The following is a 25,432-nucleotide window of genomic DNA, read 5'->3' as shown; positions in this document are numbered from 1 at the left end:
AGGAAGGATTGGTTATGCTATTTTACCATACCAACCAAAACAATATTTCTGCTTGGAGAAAGAGGCCATCTAAAAGAATGGGAATACCCAACTGGTGGGCTACCTGCTCTAGAAGTATTTTATACTCTTTAAGGACCAATTCAGATGCGAGGCAGTACTGATTAGTAGTGCTAATTGAAAATATTTTAATGAGTTCATAACCTACGTACATTTCCCAGCTGTGTACTAAGGCTCTCGGATTGGCAAAGCTGACTCATAATATCTCTTTGCCAAGACTTGTCTGCAAATTCTTAACCTTTTTTTGTTTGCCAGGAACAAAGAAAAATTGTTGTAAACCTATCTGCTGTTGTAACATATGAGCAGTCTTTTCCTAAAATGCAAATTAGACAAACAAGAATCATGACATCATTTGCAGAATGCAGTTACATTTGATTTCTGCTGTCTTGTGTACATATGACTTTCATACCTCAGTTGATATATTTTATTATGGTTTACCATTTCAGAGCACTTGCACATGGGCAATATCATTTGATCTTTCCTTAGACCTGATGTTTTTAATATACTTCATGTTGGAAAACCATGATACTTAAATTTATATAGTGTTCTGCTCGCAACACACAGCAAATGTTTTGATTATTGCTATATGGAAATTTTTTATTATGTCTGAACATATAGATGACACACATGGTAAAATAAGCCATTGTCAATTTTTATTGACATGTAAAATGGATTTTCAAATATTAACAAATGCATCCGTATTCTTTAATGTAAAAATAAGATTTAATAGCTGGGTGGTTACTCATACCAATATGTAGGAACTAAGTATTTTGTCAGATGGATTACTGTTGAAACTTTGATTATCCTTAAAATTTGAAACATTGAAAAGTTAATTGTCTTTTTATTTGAAGATTTATTTGGATTTTTATTTTATATGCATTGGTAGTTTATCTTTATATATGTCTGCGACAGTGCCAGAATTCTGGAATTGGAGCTATAGATAGTTTTGAACTGCTGTGTGGATGCTGAGGATTGAACCCAGTTCCTCTGGAAGAGTAGCTAGTGCTATTAACCACTAAGCCATCTCTCTAGCCTGAAATTTAATTGTTAATGTGTAGATTACTAATAAATCTACTTCAAACAAAGCTGCATTTTTGATTTAGAGCTTGTTATTGTTTAATAAATACCATAAAAAGTGTTCTCTTGCCTCAAAATAGTGCTTCTTAGTGGAATACACAGTAGCCCTGAAAATAAGAGATGTAATTCTCTTTAGTTGTAAATGAAGAATTATCAAAAATAACAATCCATAATTTTGTTTGGAAGCAACAACTACATCCGGAGTTGGCATATGATCTAGAGTGGTGGTTCTCAACCTCCCTAATGGTTCGACCTTTTAATACAGTTCCTCACGTGTTGACTCCCAACCATAAAATTATTTTCACTGTTACTTCAAAACTGTAAGTTTGCTACTGTTATGAATAATAATAAAAACAACAATAACAATAATGTAAATATCTGATATTCAACCCTGTGGGGGTTACAACCCACAGATTGAGAACCCCTAATCTAGCTGCTTGTAATGAGGGGCAGGAAGTGAGAAAGAAAAAAAATCTATAGAGACTCTGGTTGTAGGAGCCTAACTGAGTAACCCAAATAAGATGCTATGTGATGAGACTTTTATTGTTGTCCATCTGCCCGCTCCACTGCAACCTGAGTCTGAGCCTGGAGCAGTACAGAATGGCTGGAGCCTTTCATGGGTTCTCTATTCTCCATCTTTTTCTGTGCTCACTCCTTCAGTGGACCCTGTTCCTTGAGTACACTCTGCTCTTGCAATTTGCTGTGTGTGGAGCACTTTCACTCATGTTTTTACTAAGAAAGCACTGCAGATCTTTTTGGCCTGTATTTAAGCTATGCAGAGGACTCTTCCCAGTAAAGCCCAAGTCTGAAGGCCTTAGCTTCTTACACTCTTAGCTTCTCAGGTATATATATACCTTCTTAGTTATACATACATATGTTGCTGGCATAAGAAGATTTTGAATTAGCTAACACATGTAAAGAAGAGGGCTCAGTGGGAAAAGCTGCATCAAAGCCAGACAAAGGGTGTGTTTGTTTCTCAAAGGCATGTATTTTTATGTATTTATGTATTGCTAAAATTTTTAGTAATCAATGTTACACTGTTAGCATGTGCCAGAATTTGTGTATGGGAACATAGCCAACTCTATAAAATATACAAATTTATGGCTATAGCCCATCTTTTAAATTTATTATTAGTTCTCTGAGAATTTTGTACAATTAATTTTGATCATATTCCCTTCCCTCTCTCAACTCCTCCAACTTCCACTCCACTTTTCTACTTACCTATCTACTTTGTTTTCTTTTTTCCCTCTGTATCACCCATGGTGGATAATTTGTGCTGCCTGTATATACTGGCTATATGGACTTCCCATGGAGCATGGCCAAATAGCTATTCTCTTAAAGAAAATTGACTCTCTCTTAGCAACCATCAAGTACCTATTATTAGTTTCTTGGCTGGGGGAAGGACTTCATGCCTCCCCTCTGCAGGCAAAGATTTGTTCTGGCTTGAGTTTGCATGGGTCTTATCATGTTATCACAACCACTGTGCGTTCATACACGTAACTGCCCAGTTGTATCAGAAAAAAAAAAATGTTTCCTTGTAGCCATCTATTGCCTCTAGCTCGAATACTCTTTCCTCCCCCCTCTTCCTCAATGGTCCCTGAGGCTCAGGAGAAGATGTTGTGATGTAGATGTCCCCTTTAGGACTGGGTGTTCCCCACTCTCTTATTCTTTATACCTTGACCAGTCTCTATGTTAATCACATTTACTGCTAATAGAAGCTACTCTGATAATGGATGTGAGATGCAGTAATCTATGGATACAATGACAGGTCATTAGGAGTCAGCTTCATACTATGCTCACTTAACAGAATAACAGTAGGTTCTGCCCTAGAGCCTATGACATGATACGTATTAGGGCATGTGAGAGCTGAGATAAAATCTCTTGAATGTAGTGTTTTCACACAATTCTCTTTATTCTATGCATTGTGCTTACTAAACTGGCCTATAGTAGCCTAAGTAGAAATAGATGAGTATATTAATTACAAACAGGAATGAGTTCGAATATTCTGTAACAAAGGCCAAATCCACAACAAAGAAACAAGACAGGATACCAGGGAATATCTGAAAATAGGGTTTAAACATAGGGTTGAACTTGTTCTTGCAGAGCAAGTGCTCCTGACTGGTGAACCAAATTTCTGGTCGCCAACTGGATACTTAATTATAACACACACACTGCACAGACAGAGTGAAATGAGTAAGTTCTCACCTATTCAGATGCGTGTCACCTCTGTTTCCAGGACCTTGGAATTCTGGCCACAGAAACAAAACAGCAGATAACTGAAAACCTACAGCAGACAACAAATTCTGCTGGGAAATGTCTGAAGGCACAGCTTTGTTAACTATCTAGCCCCAGCAGAGTGGGTGACAAAAATTACTATGACATAGTAGTGTGAGTAGATGAGATACTTCTGTAGTCAGGACTAGTTTTCTCAATGGGTAATTTTACTGTAAACGTGAAATATTCTCTAACTGCTATATGAATTTAATTGAAAGTCTAACCACAGATTGAATGTTGATACTTTTTTTTAGGCTATGTGTTTATAAATGATTTTTTTTTTAAAAGAGAAGAGTCCTTGCCTTAAAGAAGCAATGGCTTCAAATACTAATAACAGCAAAAATCAATCACAATAAGATTCCCTGCACAGATTTGAAATATCCAATTCTTGCAGAGAAATGTATACAAATTGGAATTCCCTGGAAACATGATGTAAGAAGTTAACAATAATGTCTCACATGTCTTGTATTTTTTTCTTTCAATTTCTTCTCTTGAGACAGTAAGGTTACACAAAACACTTAAATAGCACAGGGAAGGTTCCAGATGCAGTCAAACAAAGCCAAGCAGAGTGTTTACACCCAAAGAGATTTTAAATCTGTGATAGAGAAAGTTAAGCTCTTGGCATGATTCCATCAAAGCTGCTTTGTCAGAAGTTCCCTCAAACATGCGTCTTGGTCTTGTGCTCTCAGGTTTACCTGTGTGTTTAAAACACACACTCATGATGAGAAGGCTGAAGATTTTTAGTTTCTCGTCTTTGTATGAGTGTTTTGATCCTTTTGTTGTCTATTTGCACTGAACTTGGGAATCTGCACTTGGACACACATACACACAAAGACAGGTAGACAGACAGACACACACACACATACATACACACATACACACACACACACCACCACCACCACCACCACCACCACACTTTTGCTCCTCAGGAGGGTGGAGTGCAATGGAGTATTTAATGAGAAGGTGGAGCTTTGTGTCATCTCTTGGTGCTTATGTGAGCTTGGATGTCTTAGCTGAAATCCCTTACCTGTATATGCAGGTACCTACCCATCTTATATCATAGAAATTAAAATGAGATGACATATGTAAAACTCTTCCTGTAGGGCCAGCAATAAAGAAAAATAGGTAGTGTTTTAAAACTCTTCTTATATACCTTATGTGAGCAGCTTAATTTTTGTAGACAACACAAGCTAGAATGATCAGAATACAGGGGACCACAGATGAGAAAATACCTCAGATTAGTCTATCTGCAAGTTAGAGGGCATTTTCATGGTCAGTGATTGATGTGGAAAGGCCCAGACTATGGTCAGTGGTGCCACCCCTGGGTTGTATTAGAAAGCAAGTTGAGCAATCCATGGTGAGCAAACCAGTTACTCCAGGCCTGTGCTTCCTTTCTTGCTTCCACAGTCCTGCCTTGATTTCTGCCCTGATTCCCATTCATGATGGGCTATGAACTGTAAGCTAAAACAAACAAACAAAAGCACAAAAATCAAACGAAAAACTAAAAACCATTCCTCTCTAGTTTGCTTTTGGTCATAGAATTTTGTTTGTTTGTTTGTTTTTGTTTTTCCAATATGGATACATACTGAAATTTTGCTTTATTTATATAACACCCCTCCCCAAATTAGGAAACTAAATAGTTGATTTTTGACATCAAAAAGGGCTTGTATCTTCTCCTATTATTGTACAGTTCCCTAGTATATCATCTAGTAGATACCAAAGTGAAGGATTCACTAATGGACATGCTCATCCTAGATTATGTGAGTCCTAAGTAATGGAAAACTCATCAAACCAAACTGAATATTCCTCCCTGGGATCACAAAAACAACAAGTACAGAAGGTACCTTAAAGATTCTTACCTAAGAAAATAAAATGGGAAATAAAAATGAAAGAAGAGATAGTATGTTAATATTCATTTCAATGAAAAACAAAGACAATTTTAAAGTATATACTATGAACTAATATTCTCAAGCAGAGTCAGGAATTGAAGGAAATATGATAACCTTGAAAACTGGAAGTGAGTGAAACATTTCAAGATAAAGGAAATCTGGCTATCCCTAAGGAAAAATGGGAAGATCTCTACTCCAGGAAAGCTTTCTAAAGGAGATAGGGAAGGAAATGGTGTCTCTTACCTGCTCCTTTGGAAGGGGTAATGGCTATGACTAACTGAAACAGTCCTAGAGGAAAACCTTAGTTCTTTATGTTTTGCTGCCCCTGATTTTCTGTGCACATTGGAGCTTTAATAAATGAGTAGCAGGAGGCTGGAAGGAGATCTTTCTGAAATGTAGACCAGATGCATACAGTGCTTACCGAGTTGTGCATAGAGAGGATGTTGAGAGCATGGGAGAATGGCTCCAGAGAGCCAAATCTGAAGGACCTCTCAATTGTGAGCACACATCGGTCTTGGGCTACCTGTTTCAGAGAAAGAAGCAGCCATCTGGGAACCAGTGAGGACACCTCAGAAGCAGCATATGCCCAACTGTGCCAGGCCTCAGCCACTGGATTTTTATATCTGGGAGGTGGCAAAGACACACTCTCTACCTGTTGGTGCTGTTGGAGGTGACAGAACCTTTCAAAGCTGAGGACACTGTGAGGTCTTAGGTCACTAGGAACATGTCCTCCAAGAGGATTGTGAGATTCTGCCCTACCCCCTCTTTTGCGATTTCTGGATGTTGTGAGTTGAACAGTTTAACTTTAAATGTGTGACCTAGAGGGCAACTATAAGCTCAAACCTTCAAAACTGTAGGGCAGAAGGAACCTCTCCTTTTAGTTGATAACCTCAGGTACTTTGTTTCAGGAACAGAAAGCTGAATCACACTACAATCAGCATGGTACTCCAGAGAGGGATGTGGTCTTGGCCAGGTCCTTTCTCTGTATGCTCCCACACAACCGTCTTTCTTCATTTTTAATGTGGTGCCTACTTTACGCACTTGTAGCAGATGATGTGTCATTCTTAGCCTGAAGGAATGGAAGTCTATCCTAATAGTAAGCTAGTACATTCCTACAGCCTTGGGTTTTCCATGTTTTTGAGTCTGGAGGAAAGTTAACCATGTTCTTTAAAAAAAAAAAATCTTTCCTCCATCTTTCTGTTCCAACATTTCTGCCTCCACTGGGACCTTAATTCAACAATTACCTTTTCTCCTGAGCCTTCCATTCATTTCTCCTTTTCTAGTTTCCCTCCGTATTCTTAAAAACACATCTGTTCTGCCTGCATGGATGCCTACACACCAGAGGAGGGCGCCAGATCTCATTACAGATGGCTGTGTGCCACAATGTGGTTGCTGGAATTTGAATTCAGGATCACTGGAAGAACAGCCAGTGCTCTTAACTTCTGGGACACTTTCCATCCCTCATCTTACAAAATGTTAACATTTTATCTACCACATCCCTTCTAATGTTTCCCTTTCTTGCACAGCATCATTACCCATCTTGTCCCTTTATGCTTTTTTTAGTAGCATTTCCAAAACATGCATTACTCCTCTATTGCTGTAGGTGTTGGCTAGTTTTTTTATCACTGTGACCAAACACCTGACATAAATTCCTAAGGGAAGCAGAGAGTGATTTTGGCTCACAGTTTCAGAGGTTTTAGTGTATATACCTAGGACATCATGGAACCTGTAGCCCAGGTAAACTGTTCACTTCATGGCTGATCAATGAACACAGAGGGAATATTAGGGCTGACTGGCTTCCTTCTTTTTCTCATCTTATTCTATCTAAGTCACCAGGCTTTGGGGTAGTGCTTTCTACATTCAAAGTGGCCTTATCTTCTTGCATAATTCTTTCTGGAGTTACCCTGAAAGATGTATCTAGAAGCATGAGGTACCAATCTCCTTGGCGATTGCAGATCCAGTCAGGGTGACAGTGAAAATTAGCTATCACACCAATGGACGAATTACTGTGAACTAATGGCTTAGAACCACTCTCATAAGTTTCTCAGTATTCTTGTACTTAGGGAGGCTGGGCATGGTTCTACCAGGCTTCCTGCTTCAGGACTTCTCATAAGTCTGTAATCAAGGGGCTAACCTGGACTAAGGCTCATTGTAAAGCCACACAAGAGAAGAATCTACTTTTGTACAGTTTGACTTCCTTATGAGGTGATGAGCTGAGGGCCTCAGTATTTTAGTAACTGTCAACCGCAAACCACCCTCAAGCCCTTGAAACATGGCTCCCTCACTTAGAACCTTGCTTAATCAAACAAGCAATGGAGAAAATATGCTAACAATATGAAAGTTGCTGTTTTTTTTTTGTTGTTGTTGTTTTTGCTTGACATGGCACCAGACTGACTTTTCATTACTTTTGCCACATCTTATTCTTTAGAAGCAATTTGCTAGCTAAGACTACCCCCAAGATAAGGGGACACCACGAGGGACAAATAGGGATGTGGAGAGTGGTGGATAATAAACACTTGAATACAACTTTCTATAGCTAACTGGAGTCTCTCTCCACTGTCTTACATCAAAGCTATAATCCCATCCCTCCAGTAAAGGGGGGGGGGTTAATTGTGACCACATTATTGTACAAGCTGATGACCATCATAGGCAAATAACCAGGAACAATTGGCATTCTGTTTCCCCTCTGGATGGGCCCTGTGGCTTCTCCTTTATCCTTGTGTTTATTCCTCTCATGTTAGAGGACTATAACTTAGAGAGGTGCCTGCATCCCACCTTGGACATTTTCCTGTTCTTTAACTACTCCACTTAAGAAACATAGGCTTAATATTCACTTGTTTGATGGCCGATGACACCGAACTCTTTTAAATTTCTTCTTTTTTGTTTTATGAGAGTCTGTTTATCAATCATTGGCTTTATTTCCTGAACAACCAGAATTCTGCTTAGAAGAACTAATTTGTGCCAATATCTTGTGGTGTATTCTCTACCTTTTCCTCTAGAAGTTTTAGAGTTTCACATTTTAGGTTAAGGGCATTTTTGTTGTTTTACTACTTTGTTTTTTCCTACTTGGAGTTGATTTTTTTTTTTTTCAGCCTGAGAGATAAGTGTCTTGTTTCTGGATACAGGGATCTCATTTTCTTCATTCCTCTTGATAAAGATGCTATCATTTCTCCAGTAGGTATTTTTGAGTTCTTTGCAAAAAACACAGGTGGTTTTAATTGCACTGATTTAAATCTGGATCTTCTACATGTCTCTTTTTATCCCAATACCATACTGTTTTTATTAATGTGGCTCTATGGAGTAACTTGAGATCAGGCATGGTAATACCTTGGCATTTTTCTTTTGCTCAAGATTGCTTCGACTCTCCAAGGTCATTTGTGTTTCCTTGTGAATTTTAAGGACTCCCCCCCTTCCATTTCTGTGAAGAAAAGGACAGAGATTTGGATTTGAATTTTATTGACTCTTTATTCTGTTTTCCATCTTGCCCTAGTTAGAATGACTATCATCAAGAAACCAAATGAACATAAATTGGCATCAATGGAAAAAGGAGACAATGTATTCACCTTTGGTAAGACTGTGAACTGGTCACCCAGCTATAGAAATCAGTGTGAAGATTCCTGAAAAAGCTAGAAATAGTTTCAGCTATTTTACTTCTGACCCTGTACCCAAAGGGCTAACATCCCACTGCAGAGATTCTTGTACATCTGTGTTTATCACTGCCTTCTTCACAGTAGCTAGGAAATAAATCAGACTAGATAGTCACCATCTGATAAACAAAAAATGGTACACATAATAGAATTCTGTTGTAAAGAAAGTAAAGTTATGAAACTTGTAGGTAAACAGATAAAACGAGAAAAAAAAATTTAAGTGGGATCACCCAGACTCAAAGAGGCAAAAGCTGCATATTTTCCCTCATTTAGAGTCCTAGTTTCAAATATCAAATACTGTGTGGTCATCCTGAAATACCTTCAGAAAGTAGAAAACTAGAAAAAGTCCATTGGTGGTGCATTAAGAGAAGAAGGAATAGTAGAAGACAGGTCATATGAAAATATGGGTTAGGACTGTTTGGAATGGATATGTTTAAGTGTGTGTGGGGTATAGAAGATGAGAGAGGGGAGTGGGGGGGGAGAGGTTTAACCAAACTGAAACCCAAGAAAAAGCCACATGGAAACCTGCTATCTTGTAAGTCAACTAGTGTGTATGTGTGTGTGTATGCTTATATTTATAATACATAAATACTATATGTATGAATATGAATACATATATTATTTAAAATCTAGTCTTGGCATTTTGTAGTTGTATATTCACTTTGTCTCCTTTTGTGGCACTGACCACGCTCATTGGGGGTGGATCCAGGGGTAGAAGTGACCTGTGGAAGGAGGTCTGAGGAGGAGCCGGGGAACGACGCTCTTTTGGTGGTAGGGACAAGGAGAGGAGAGCATCCGGTGGAACCTGCTGGTGTTCATCTGTCTAGGTTGTAAGTTATTTCTCCCTGAATAAACATCTATTCGGCCTATTTGTTTATCCTGATCTTTATTAAAGCGCAATAGCATTTTATATTTTGATGACTCTCTAACAGATATCTTCATCCCATCTTTCCCCCAAGAACCAGACAGTGTCTAGTTGTCATTTGTATTTTCACTCAGGGATATTATACATCTGGTAAGTTGAGATAGAACTTTTGATTTTTATCCCTCCCCCCTTCTCCCTCACACTTTGGTGCAAAATTCACTCTTCCTTAATTGGTCCCAGTGTCAATAATGGTCAGTACCATTCAACCAGTTACTGAGATAAAAACCCAAGAGTCTTCCTTTGTTGCTTACAATGCCCTTCAGGCAGTTCCTCAGCATACTCTGATGATACATCTCCCCAGGCCTCTGCTCACCTGTAGCCTCAGATCCGGTATGGAGACAGATCTTCCTTCCTTCCTTCCTTCCTTCCTTCCTTCCTTCCTTCCTTCCTTCCTTCCTTCCTTCCTCTACTCATATATATGATTTTGATCATATTCTAACTCTTCCTAGAACCCTTCCATCTTACTTTCCATTCAAATTCAAATTCATGTTCCTTCCTTCTCTCTCTCAAAAAACAAAAAAATTAAAAGAAGCAATCAAACAAACAAACAAAAAAAAATCAAAACAACAAATCCAAACTAAAACAACAAGCACACAAAAAGCATGGCCTCTGTTTTGTATTGGTCAACCATCCCCGAGCACAAGGCTGGCCTGGACCTTGGTTTATAGACCCAGTGTTAAACTAGCACTTTCTCTTTCCTCTGTTGGATCAAGCTCATTTGTGTGCTGGGAACTTCAGGTGTGGTTCTCACTGCCTGGATCCTTGTTCCTATTATATGACCATGTGCTTCTTCTTTCCATGTTGATGCTTTACTTCAGGAAGTCTCCCCCTGACCACACCCTTTCTCTCTGTCCTCTTTGGCTGTTCTGTGTTTCACATGGGACTGCTTGAACGTATTGTCTTCAGGTTAAGTGTTTAATTTTGTTGTCTGAGCACAGGATTTAGAAGGCAAGGCATTGTGACCCTTACAGAGCTGTGACCCTGTAATCAGAAGAAAGTTCAGCAAGCACCAAATGTGTGGACAACCTGGGAAATTGCACTTGGGAGATAGGCTTTCTTCAGTGAATTTCCGAGTCAAGTTTACCGTGTGCTACAACGTGCGTTGGTTAATCTTTTCGGAAGCTGGTGATGTTAAAGCCTGAGTTAATGACAGCCAGTCTGCTCATGGTTGAAAAGTCAGGCTTTATCTGTACTTGTTCTCACAGCTGCTCTTTTCTTCCTAGTCCCCAACTTGTAGCATAAATTAGTGTAGGAGTGGTCAGGTTGCTGAACATATTTAAGAAGACTTGGGTCTTGTCATATATTGAACCTACACAGGACAATGAGCTAGGGCTTTTATTCAACACAATGACAGGCTTCTGTATATACTCTCACTGGACTCTGTTATGAGAATTCTATTTACAATTTGAATAAAAATGTGGGAGCCTAATAATCGATTAAATAATTGACTGGGGCTTAAGTATAAAAACCACACAGCCTTTTAGAACATCCCAGGACATATATTTCCATATACTTTTTAACAATCAGTTAAGGTATTTGCTTTCCACATTGAAAATAGCTTTGGCTATCATGTAGGTGGACTTTTATCTCTCAGAATTGATTACATTCTTGTTTCTTCTTCATTACCCTCAATCCTGTCATCATTCTACATGTAGGTTTCTTTTTAAAGTAATAATCAGATCCACAAATATCATATCTCTATAATGAAGTGATCCTAGACAAAAACTAGACATCTTTTAGTAAGTAATTGTTCACATATTCCAAGGACAAACTACCAATTAGAAATAATTGAGTCTTTAGGACTTCAAAGTTGTATCTGGGAGGTATTATCACTCAGTTCAAAATACTCTCATGCAATTTTAGTGCAAATTCAAGGAGGGTAAAATGGGAAAGAATTTGTGGAAATAGAAACTATCCCACAATATGCTGGAACATTGAGTTTCTTAATTAAAGGGAATAATCCCCCCAATGCTTAGAACTTCTCAAAGTTATTACCTCATGTTAATTTCTCCTTTCTTTTTTTCTTCTTCTGAGAAGTAACTAAATATTCTTTACCTTTATATTAGAGACTGCCTGATAATATGGTCATCAAAAGCTAAGTTTCCTACTTTTTACTGTCACCTTTTTTTCAGTCAAAGTAATAAAAGAATCTGAAATCTATGTAAGTTAAATGAGCTGGGCAAAGGTGGCACACTCCCTTAATTCTAGCAGGTGGGCCTCTGTGAGTTCCAGGCTAGTGTGGTCTACAGAATGAGTTTCAGGATCGCCAAGCCTACTGTCTCCAAAAACAACAACAAAAAAAGACATTTCTGTTTTCAAATATTATTGTAGTTGTGTAAAATCATAGTGTCTTCCATTACCTAAAAACTTCAGAACCCTTTAAAGGTCTTTTTAGTATTCTGCGGGGGGGGGGGGGGGTTCTATAGGCAGCCTTAAATACTTTATATTAACGTACAAGATTTGGAAATTTGAAACTTCAGTTTATGTGTCTATAAAATGCTATATACCTCTACCTGACATTGTGACTGGGACAGTTAAATGACACAGTAATATGATGCTCTTAGTTTGTTTCATGCCATAGAAAAAAGTCCCAAAGATAGCATGTTAAAACAGATGGCTTTCCTAGAGACAACCCATTAATGTAACAAGAAATAATACATGAAGGCAGGCTGAGCTCCCACCCACTAGTGTGTCAGTAACTCACCCAGGTGGCCCTGAATGAATCCTAGTATTCATTAGGATTATGGAGAGCTTTGTTTACCAAAGTAAAAACTCAGCAGTGATTTTTTTTTTTTTTCAGAGCTATCCACAAGCTGGGCAGTCTCACTACTTTTCCCAATGTGAAAGTTTCCTACGATGGATGCTGTCATCAGCATGATTGATGCTAAAACACATTCATGTTTGTTATCATTTCAAAAGAAGCTATTGTCTCAAAGTGTTTATGATTTCCTATTAGAAATTAGAAGAACTAATAATGAGAACAAAATGTGTTCTCATGTGAAATGCAATTAAGTGGGCTAGGAGAAGCAGTGACTTTTCTAAAGGAGATGAGCAGCTGTGTTTACCATCGGCAGTTCTAGCAGTATTCTAGAAGCTGCCTTCCAGAAGCATTTGCTTTATTTAAGATACACGATTCTCCAAATTGTTGCTGGCAGTAGAAAATGTTATTTCCGTTCATTTCTTTTTCTAGTCAACTTAGTTCTACAGAGAATCCTTGTTCTTAATAGTTCATGGTATGTTTGCCTAGTCAAATATTAATGGATATTTTACAGAAAATTTTAAGAGAGAGAGAGAGAGAATGCATGTGCATGAAATCACATGTAAATATGGGCTATGCAATGCTACTGGAATGCTCTACCATCAAGCTGCTCCTTCATCCCTCACAGGGTGCTTTTTAAAAGTTCTTACATCTGATAGCTCCCGACAAAAATTTCATTTCACAACCAGTTATGATTTATTCATCATCATGCTAAAATTGTGATTTTTTAAGTGCCTTAAGAAATAAATAATTTCTACATAAATTGTTTAAATTTTCCTAGAAGGCATACAAGCCACCATCTCCCGGCTAAAAAAAGCATGTCTTTAAGACACTTTTGCACATTTTTGTTCATGTGTTTTGTATTTTTTAGATAAAACTTATACTTGTTGACATAACTAATTGATACTTCCTTTAAGAAAATGCTTCCATTTCTACATTTACCATTCACTCTTGATCTTTCTGAGTTCAGGCCATAGCATTCAGAGAAATACAAATATTTTCTCATAGAGATATAAACATGTTTTCAAACAACGGGCAAGACACACAATTTCATAAGATAAGATTTGAAGATATCACTAATGTCAGCAACATAATGAAAGATTTCCCATCTGTTACAAACTCAATCTTGAACCTGTAACCTTAAACTCCAAACTTGTTTGGAGACAGCACGTAATTAGGCAACGCTGATAGATATTTGAGCATAATAACAATGATTTGAATTGGTCCCACAGCTAGGAAAAAAGCCTCTAACTTGTATCTAGGTCTGAGCAGGGCATAGATTTTAACTAATTTAATTTGAATAATCGTCTCAACTAAAGAGGCTGTTTTAAAAGGCTTGTAATTAGCACTGTCTTATTGGCATTAAAGCACGGTATACTAGCTAGGGATGTGGTACAGCTGGCTCAGTGCTTGTCTAGCAGGCACAAAGCCCAGGGTTTGATCCCTGAGTATTGCGCAGGCTATAATCCTGGCACTCTGGAAGTGGAGGCAGGAGGATCAGCAGTTAAAATACTGTATACTAAAGTAATTATCAGAGACCTTCCAATGTTTTCCAGGCTGGCTTCAACTACTGCACACAAGTGATCTGTCTGTGTCAATTTTCTTAATAGCGAGGATTACGGTGTATGCCACCATGATCAGCCTAAAAGTAGTGTCAAAAACAATATATTAGCAGAGTATGTTGGTGCACTGCATGCCTGGGACCCCAGCACTCAGGAGTTGGGGATAGAAAGGTAGTGAGTTACAGGTCAGCTTGGGCTAAATAGAGAGATTTCTTTTTAAGAGGAAGCTAACAAATGATCTTTAGCAGCTAATAAGAGAGCATCATTAAAGTCAAACACAGTTAACTAAACCAAGAAACTATACCCATTAAATATCTAAAGACTATTTTAGTACAATTAAAAGTTAAAAGAACCATGTTCAGTCCCATGAAAGTCATAATGATTCTATAGCACAGAGTCTGATTTCAAAGAACTTACCACATAATTATGAATAAATTAATATGTATTGGTCTTGAGGAAGCCAGAGCTGGCTTTGATTTGAAACGAATTAGCAATATAATCAAGAAAGGTCCTTACTGTCTGGGATTTGCCATATAAAGCAAAAGGTTGAATTAATGATAAAAGTCTAAAATAGGTGTGGTGATACATGATCACAATCCCAGCATTCAAGGTCAGCCTGGGCTACTTAGTAAATTTGAGGCTGAAGTAGACTACACATGACACTGTCTCTGAATTGGGGGGGGGGCAGTTATTACTGTGTTCTGAATCATTTTTGTAAGAAATATATGAAAACCATTATAACGTTGTCCATTTCTGGTACAATGCTAGTAAAGAAACAAATGTCAGAGCTATAACCGCAGAGTGAAAATTGTTATCCTCCATCTGCTCTTTGGGACTTTTGGAGAAGTCTTGTAACCTTGCACACTCAAAGTGTGGCCACAAGAGGATGCTATGTACAGTAGGAATGAGAAGAGGATGACAGAATTCAGGGAAGCTGACACAAGACCTGTGCCTTTGGAGACCACTTTAAAAAATATATATATATCCAGGCTACAATCCACAACAACGCCAGAGAAGCCAGAACCTCCATCCTGTAAGGGATGGAAGCAGATTCAGTGACCCACAGCCAAGCACTGGGCTGAGCTCCTGGAGTTCAGTTGAAGAGAGGAGGGATTATATGAACAAAGGGTGGGGGTCAAGATCATGATGGGAAAAACCACAGATAGCTGACCCAGGCTAATGTGAACTCATGAACTGACAGCTGGGGAACCTGCATAGGACCGAATTAGAGCCTCTGAATGTGGGTGACAGTTGTGTGGCTTGATCTTCTGGGGAGGCACTGGTAGTGGGACCAGGACCTATCCCAGGTGCATGAAGTGGCTTTTTGGGGCCCATTCCCTATGGCAGGATACCTTGTTCAGCCTTGATACAGGAGGGAGCGGCTTGGTCCTGCCTCTACTTGGTATACCAGACTCTGTTGACTCCCCAGAGAAGGCTTATACCCTCTGAGGTAAGGATAGGGAATGGGAAGGGGAGGAAGGGGGAGGACGGGAGAAGAGGAGGGAGGGGGAAAGTTTCCTCCATTCACAAACTTCAGAACACGGCTAGTACAGTTGAAGCCATGCTACATCCAAAACACCCTTTAATTCTAGCACTAGGGAATGATGGCATGCTGAAAGATTTAGAGTGACAACTAGCAGATGAGCTCATGTTCTGCCTAGAGAGGTGGCTCTCAACTATCCTACTTTGGAGACCCCTTACCACAGTTCCTCATGTGTGGTGACCTCCAATCATAAAACTATTTTCATTGCTGTTTCATAATTGTAATTTTGCTGTTCTTATGAATTGCAATGTAAATATTTGTGTTTTCCTATGTTGTTAGGTGACCAATACATTGAGAAACACTGGTCTATAGTGATATCAATATCCAATGACATTTTCCTAAAACCAGTCTGCATAGCTCATCCCTTGATAACATTTCCTTAACAACTAGTGCTCAGCTTCTCTAAATTCAGCTCACTGTATTCTTTCAATTGGGGGTGGGGAGAATTGCTAGGGTTTGAACCCAGTGTATAGGCATGTTAAGGTTGAACCCTACCATTGAGATATATCTCCAGTCTTACTGAATTCATTTACTAAAAATTTTATATTGCCCAAATATCCACATGGTTGAGTTATATTATTGACCAGTTAAGAGTGCTCCATGATATGACCATTTTATATTACTTTGGCTTCTTGGTATTATTTAGTATATACTACAACTTTCCCAGGAAAACACATGTTAGCCAATGTGACTTAAGGAAGTGTTATAATAAGGTTGAGATGAGGTGTTACCTGACCATAGGAGCATGATCTTATTGAAAGGGATTTTTTGTTAACTGCAGGGTGAACGATTGTTTGTGCAATCACAATGAAAGCTTTTTTTTTTTCTTTTTCTTTTTCACAGATGAAAGCTTTTTTACCAAGATAAACTCAGCACTGTCCAACACATCCCTTTTCTATCACAAAAGTTTTGTGCTTCAGGCCATGGTCCTTCCTGAGAAACCTGTATACATTTCCCTCTTGGATCCGCAGAGTGTGACAAAACTCTGAGCTAAATTGTTGTTATTTGTAGAGGAGAACTTTATACCTGCCATGAATATATAATCAACATTATCCTGCATTCATCTCCATGCCAGCTCTCTTACGTTACTGATTATTTTGGAAGAAAACAAATAGCTCAGAGAGTCTCATGAGGAATAGAAATAAACCATACCCACATCCCCTCAATAGAACAAAGCTGTAACTCTTTAGGTCCTGTGAACAAGTTTCGGAAACTTCTCTGGAGTCTGTCTGATGCCTGCAAATCTTGCTGGTTCCTCAGTTCCGAATCCTTGGGGTGGATAATAATCGTTAACATTCTCACAGGGAGAGGATTTTATAGGATATGTATAGTATGGAGTAAGAATTGCGTGCATTATCTTCAAATTCTGCTTGTCACGTCCACAGTGTAATCACCCCCTAATATCCACAAATATTTGATTCTAGGACTCCATGGCAACATAAACTGCAAGCACTCAGATCTGTTAAATCAAGCAGCATAGAATTTGCAAATTATTGCTGCAGATTCTCTAGTGTATTTGGTCATCTCTGGTTTTCTGACTATACCTAATACAATGCCAATGTTGTATATGTATAGATGTTATACATATTCCATAAGTGTTACTTATGGAATAACTGTGAGAAAATGACTGTGTATACTCAGTGCAGACGCTATTTTTCTTCTAATTATTTTTAAGTCTTAGTTTGTTGCACCGTGACTATGAATCTTGTTGGAATCAGGGACAAAAGCTACTGTAATAATTTGGATAACTTTTTAAAAAAGATTTGTTCATTATGTATACAGTGTTCTGTCTGCATGTATGCTTGCACAACAGAAGAGGGCACCAGATCTCATTACAGATGGTTGTGAGCCACCATATGGTTGCTGGGAATTGTACTCATAACCTCTGGAAGAGCAGTCAGTATTCTGAACCTCTGAGCCAGCCTTGAATAACTTAAAAAAATAAAAATAAATAAACCGTTATCCCTCTGCTTCCTCATACTGGGATATGGGAGATTTTTTGTAGGACAGAAACTTCAGAAATGATTCATAATAGGAAGCAAACTTGGAGCAGTGTAGTGAATCTCAAATCTATGGAGATACATGGTTTTTATTGGCTTTACTATTCTTAGACTTAAGTACTAGTAGCATATCCTGAGATCACCCAAAATTAATTCAGTAATTAGAATAGTAAAATGATGTATTCATTAAGCCTACAGCTTCTTTTTGTGCAGTTGGCCTGGATTCTTAAAGAGATGCTGGGGACATCTATGCTGGTCAGCAGGAGCAGGGGGCCACTGGGCATGGGAGGGCAGCGGCAACCAGAAGTTCTGCCAGGGTTTGCAGCGACAAGTTTGGTTGGAGCACTGTATTTACTTATTTGACCCTCACAGGAGAGAAATGACATAGATAAACTCCAATTCACAGAAGGTACACTTCGGTGAAGCAATACAACCAGAATTCTGAGCCCCTGGAGTTTTCCTGGGGATGGGCTCCTGTTTCTCAGGTCTTCATCCAGGCCCATGACAATAACAGTGACACTGGCCTGCTCTTGGCTGCTCAGGTTGAGATTGTGTAAGAGTTACATACTCTTTGGAAGACAGGCTATTGCACCAATACCGTGTGTGAAGTGAATTTTTACTGTTTCCTACACTTACAGTTGAAGTATTTTAGAAATCAAGATCAAGACTAAGTATATAAATTTAATTTTTGTTTTTCTTTCTTTTTACTTTTTCTTTTTCTTTCTTCTTTTTTCTTTTGCTTGTTTGTTTGTTTTTCATGATAGTGTTTCTCCATGTAGCCCTGGGCTGGCCTGGAACTTGTTTTGTAAACCAGGCTAGTCTTGAACTCACAGAAATCCACCTGCCTCTGCCTTGTGAATGCTGGGACTAAATTCATGAGCCATTACTGCCCAACTCCCATAAATTATTTTTTATAGAAAAATTTACAGATAAAGTTTCTCATGAACTTTATGCAATACTTAGCTATTGTGTCTCATGACCAATAAGGGTAGCATTATATGAGAATTTGTTAATGTGGGGATATCAAGTGTATAGGCTACCTAAGCAAAATCCTGGAGTTAATTTAAGTGCGGGAAAGTGTGATAACAGACATTAGCCTTGTTTTGGAACGTCTATAAAGTATGATTTATTTTATTTAACAATGCTGTAGATGCAATTGAATGTCTAGTCTGAACTGAAGTAAAAAGCCAGATTTGGCAAATAAATTGCTGCCTATTCTCTGTAAAGAAAAAAATAAGTATAAACTGAATTCTTTACATATAGTTAGATCCCCCCTCTCTCTCTATATATGTGTGTGTGTGTATGTGTATTTTATATATATATATGTATATACAGATTCATCTCTATATAGCCATATCTCTCTTTTTCTCTCTCTCTATATGTATGTATACTAAAGTTGATTTAAATATCACATGCATACATGCATAATATATATATATATATATACATATATAATTTGAGATACATATAATTTGAGATAAGCAGCATCAATCAGATCAATCAGTTCTGATTGGAAATTTGGGAATGTCAGAAAAAAAATAGAAGATGTGAGTTTTGATTTGAGGAGCATAGAAATCTATAATACAAAAAATAAAAGGCAAAGAAATTTAAGGTAGGAAAAATATCCTACTGTAGTTGGACCTTTTTGTCATGACTGATGGCTTCCCAGTAATGACATGGAGACTTATTAATTATAAAAGCTCAGCCATAGCTTAGGCTTGTTATTAACTAGCTCTTATAACCTAAATTAACCTATTTATATTAATCTACATGCTGCAAGGTGGCTCATGGCTTATTACTACATGTCATAGTTCCTCTGTGTCTCCCCGTGACTCAGCCTTTTTCTTCCCAGCAACCTCTCTTCCCCTGCAAATCCTGCCTAGCTATTGACCATTTAATTTTTTTATTAATCCGTTCTGAGTGTCACTTCTTCACAGTATAAAGAAAGATTATTCCACAGCATCCTATAACATGATTGGCATAATAGAGGTCAAGAATATGTATAGTTTGGTGTGGCCAGAGAACATCCAGTTTACAGGAGGAGAGGAAAAAGGAGTGAGCATTACTTCTCCCTGAGTCTGGGAAGGACATGCCCAGCTTTAATAGAGAACTTTAAAAGTTACAACACCAAGAACCCCTAAGAGTCTTTTCACTAAGGACTGACATGATAATAACTGTATTTTAGAAGATTAGCTCTGGTGGCAGGAGGGAGAATAGCTGGGTGGGAGGATTGAAACCACCACAGTAAAATGAGAACTTGCAAGTCCAGGTCAAGAATGCAAAAGGAATCAGAGAAGGGTAGAAAAGAAGATGAGCCTGCTAAGGTACTGCAAGGGAGGATGCCTGGGGGCTGGGCATGTCTGGATGTAGGTAGGATGTAGGTAGGAAAGGAAGATGCAAGGAGAGAAATGGAAGCTGATTCTGACCAGTTCAACCCAGCCTTCTGTTCCGGATGTGTCTGGTTTGAAATAGAAATAGAATATTGGAAGTGAGATAAAATTTAGAGCAGTAGGTACACATTTGTGGATTGACATTTGGGCTTGTGACAGTGAGTGGCATTTTATAGGATTAGCATGTAGTTAGGAAGAAAAGCATTTTAAATATTAGGCCAAGGGCCAGACTGCATAAAACCTGAAAAATAAAAATCTTAGAAGAGACAAGGAGCAGTTTCATGAGCTACTCTCCGACTTCCGTGGGTGAAAATTGTAGTTGAGTGAGCTTTCATCAGCATACCCCAGGCAGGAGGAGGCCAGGCAGTCTCCTTGGGGGAGTTAAAGGAGATGACAGGCAGAAAAGAAAGCACTAATAACATTGGTGTGAAAAGAAAGGAGGGGCTCAAAGAATGTTTTCCTATTATGGAATGATGCTTCAGACCAAAAAAAAAAAAAAAAAGATAAGGATAAACAGAAGATGGGTATCGGGTTATCTGGTTCTGCAGTGGGCAGGACAAATGCAGGCAAATGAGGAAAGGAAAAAGCTGCAAATGCCTTAATGAAAAAGTCTTGGGTACTGGAGGGAAAGGGACATTTTTTAGAATGAGTTAAAATAGATAGTTGATAAAGCTTCATTTATGATAGAACTGCACAGAGCTAAGTCTTCAACACCCATTATACAGACATACTGATACGTTCTGTCTAAATCCTAGCAAATGTGCTGGTTCACATTTTTTTTTTAATTAATGTGAATGTGGATGTGTGTGTGCATGTGGATGTGTGTGTGCATTAGAGTGTGTGTGTCCACACAGACCAGAGGAGGCTGCTGGATCCCCCCTAGATTTGAATTGCAGTTATCTGTGAGCTGCTGGATGTGGGTCTGGGAGACAGATTCAGGTTGTATGAAGAGCAGCAAGTATACTCTTAATGGTAAGCCATTCTTCAGCCACAGGGAGAGGTATGCTTATTGTCATGAAAATAAAAATGATTTTTCATGTGATTCTGTCCCACCATGTCTTAGAAATAGCAGCAATAATAGGAAAAGTGGTCATATCCTAATATAGGAGAAAAACTGTCTACAACAAGTAACTTTCTCTTGTCCACTGAAGAACCAGAGTTAGTTTGGGTCAGTTTTAAGTCCTGAGTCTCACAGGACTAAAATGATTGAGGTGTATGGGTATTGTAGTGATATATTATCTATAGTTTATTAAAGCTTGCCTGAGGATTCAGAAAGCAAAGTTGGACACAAGTCCAACCTTTAATCCCATCTGCCAGAAGCTAGGAGGTGGTGGTACACATCTTTAACCATAGGATTCAGGATTAAGAGGTAGATGGATCTCCATGAGTCCAAGGTTATTATCTGTATCTATAAAGCTATAGAAAGAAACTTTAAATTATGTGTGGAAGAAGGTAAAATAAAACCACTTATGGTATTATTCCTTGTCTGGGCCAGGAGCAAAATGGTGTAGCACTTCATCTCATGCAGCCCAGCTATCCTAACAACATTATGAAGCAATTTTCTATAATCTGTTTTAAGGATGCTTCCTACCAGGTGTTTTTCATGGAATGTATAGAAAGGAATTGACCTGCTAAATTACTCTCACTGTTCAAATATTTGACATACTAATTCATCACTCACAGTATTTAATTTATATTTTAGCATCATTATAAATTTAATAGGGATGACCCTATTCCCAGGCACAAGAAAGTGTATTTCAAAGGAACAATGTTAACCTTGGAGAGCATCTTGTGGGCTGATGCTTAAAAGCCATCAAGACATCTAATTTCTCTCTTGGATATACATCAAATGCATGCAGAGTCCAAACTATGTGTATGTTCAAAGAAATCCACTTATATCTGCTGGTGAATATGAATAGTGGGAAACATCAGGCTGTTGGAGGAGCTACAGCTGAACTCTAAGCTAGGTCCAAGGTGGTTAATGAGTGCAACTTGATTCGATAATTGGGTTGGGGTAAACCACAGTTATGTGGAGTGATAAATAATATGACAGGGAGAAGAATCATATATCCCAGGCTCAGAGCAAGAAGTTATTAACCCTGCTAACAATGCTGTGTTTGTAGATTTTGATTAAGGAAATAAATGAAGCCAGTAAGTGGAATCCATAGGTGACACTCAGGAAGGCAATTTAAGGGAAATATTGACATTTTATAATACTGTAGAAGCCACTGTCTCACCTGTTAGATAGTTTGAAGATTTTAATCTTTTTTACTTTTTAAATTCTCCTTATATTGATTTATTTTATTGTTTTATGTGTATGAGTGTGTCTGGTGTGCACAGAAGTCAGAAAAGGACATCTTGTTCTCTGAGACTGTAGTTACAGGTGGTTGTGAATCACCATGTATGTGCTGGGGATTGAAATCAAGGCTTCTGCAAGAGCAACAAGTGCTCTTAGTTCCCTAACTTTGTTGGATTGTAGAGGGCTTCTCTAGTATATGCAAGCTTACAACCCCAGCATTGCAATAAATGAAAGCCAATCAATTAACCAGTACCCTATTTTGACATAAGTCACTCCCAAATGTAATGCTTGATATAATCATAATTATCATTTGAAAACTGGTCAAGAAGTACATAAACAGATATATATTACAGTCTTATATGGAAAAAATTGTATTGGCCTTAATTTGTTCACTAATTAACAAACTGTATTACTTGCTAAGATTAGATACATGCAGTGAGAGATATATGAGATTGCATGTGAAATAGTCTGTGGGAGATGAATACCCAGTAGATGCAGATTATTAAATATTGAATATTTCACTTGAAAATAATTAAGCTGGGGGAATTGTTATGAAGAGGTTGTCAAATGTGTGATGGGAGATTAAGATAGTATCAGATGAAAGTGCTCTGAAAGACAAGAAAAAGTGCTTTCCAGGCAAAGAGAGTATCTGAACAATAATGAGAGTTAAACAAAGCACAGAAGAATTTCAGGCAGAGGAAACTGGAACACAAAGGTACGGAGGCTGGGGAAGGGCAAGAGTTTTTGCCTTCCTTGAGCTTTGCAAGGGCACTGGCTACAGTTCTCAGAATCAAGTGACTGGGTTGGAATCACATTTCACAAAGGTACCTCTGACTGCTGTGTGGAGCAAACTAAATAGGAGAAATGACCATCAGGTTGAAAACATCTCTACAGTCACAGCACAGAAAGCTTGGAGGCTTGGGTTTAGATGGCACTTGGAAAAGACGAGGGATGAAGATCTAAGTCAAAACGACAGGGCTTGGGTGGTGGGCTGGCTGTGGAAATGATTGTTGGTGAGAATTAATAGTTGGCAGAGAGAAAATGGTAACTCAGAATCAGACTTTTTATACTCATTCTGTTTCATTAAGACTCATTCTAGGCCTGGTATGTGTGAGGTGTTGCACACCTTTAAATCCAGCACTTGGGAGACAGAGACAGGAGGATCTTTGAGTTTGAGGCAAGCCTGATCTACATAGGAGGTTCTAGGGCAGCCAGGGCTGCACAGAGAACAAACAAGCAAATAACACTTATTCTATCATGCTATCCAAAAGTTAATTCTTGCTAGGTGTAGAGCATGCTAGGAATTCTAATGGATAACTGTGCAGAAGGACCACAAATGGACATATGGTCTCTGTGTACCATATGCTCATATTTAAATATAATGTCACTACTGAAAGAAAAAAAGTAACTATAAAGCTACACTATACATGCATATATACAAATAGATGATATGTGAATGTCTATATGTGTAGGTTTATGCACATGAATATGCATGTAATATAAATTTAAGACAATTGCATCAAATATAAAAGTGACTTAAGGGCATGGAGCAAGGAGACTGAGTATGATAAACAGCATGAAACTCAGAAAGAGTAACTAAAAGATTGGGTAGTGTACTGATTATTATTTTGTTTTTATCAACTTGACTCAATCTAGAGTCACCTGGGAAGAGGGACCCTTGATTGAATAATTGCCTCTATCAGATTGGCCTGTAGGCATTTCTGTGGGATATTTTCCTGATTAGTGATTGCTGTGGGAAGGCTCAGTCCACTAATGGCAGTGATACCCCTGGGCTGGTGGTTCTGGGTTGAAAAAGAAAATAAGATGAGCAAATCAAGCCAGCATACTCCTGCTTCAGTTCTTGCCTCTAGGCTCTTGCCCTGACTGATTTCCCTCAATGATAGACCTGTGATGGGGTGAGTCAGTCAAAGAAGCCCTTTACCCCCCACAGTGGCTTTGTCAGTATTTTATGACAGCAATAGAAAGCAAAAGCAGCCAGCATCCTCTTGCTTAAAAGGAATTAAAGTGCCTTTTAAAACCATTGTCTTACACATCTGTCTTATTACCAAAGAGACATGATACCAGCTAGATTTATAAAAGAAAAGAAAGACCTTTGGAATACAGTGCTAGATATGGCACTCACCTAGCATGTGTGAGGACCTAAGTTCAATTCCTGAGAAGGTAAAAGAAAGAAAAAGAGCAGTGTTGGAGAAGGAAGTAAACAAACATTAATATTAACAGTAACATCTATTTACTCCGAGTTGCAGATCATGGGAGTATTATCATGAATAATCATATCATTAATAATAATGACACATAAAAAGTAATTACCAAAATGTCATAATCATTCAAGTCACACGCGCAGAAGCACACAGCCATACCTTTTAGAATGTTCTAGATTATGAATTTACAATTTTGTTATAAAATGTATTTGCTTCACAGCTGACAGAATATGATCAATTGGCAATTCTATTAATTATTGGCTAAATGTAATGGTGGCAATCATCTCTACTTTTGTCAGGAAACCATTCTTTTCAAAAGTATGCTGTTTATGAAGGCTCTTCTCTTCTCCTACCCTCTGGCGCAAGACCATTTTTACTCCATCCAGTTTCCCATAAAATTTTGATTATGCATTATTTATAGAGACAGCAGGTACAGTGATAGTGAGACTATTAGTTACTAAGTATATAACTGTCCTCTACCATTACGATAACTATAGTAGAGATGACAGAATATACTTGAAATTAGTAGAGGTGAATTTATCATGAAACTAATGAAATTTCAAGGCCCGTTTACTGTCACAGGTCCCTTTGGTGATCTTGGGCCTGTACTTTTGTTTTGCTCTTGGTGATGTGGAGTCAACCCAGGGCTTCTCATATACTGAAGCATACACTCTGAATTTCATTCCCACCCCAGATTTGTATTTCTAAATTTGCATTACTTTCCTTCAAAGTTTCCCCAAATTTTAAGGGCTTCAGGCTTTAGAAAATCCAGCTAGCCTTGCTGTATTG

This window comes from Phodopus roborovskii, unplaced genomic scaffold, assembly GCF_943737965.1.
Source record: "Phodopus roborovskii unplaced genomic scaffold, PHOROB, whole genome shotgun sequence".
NCBI classification, from domain to species: Eukaryota; Metazoa; Chordata; class Mammalia; order Rodentia; family Cricetidae; genus Phodopus; species Phodopus roborovskii.
The sequence above is the reverse complement of the archived record's forward strand: the minus strand, read 5'-3'. Positions refer to the sequence as shown.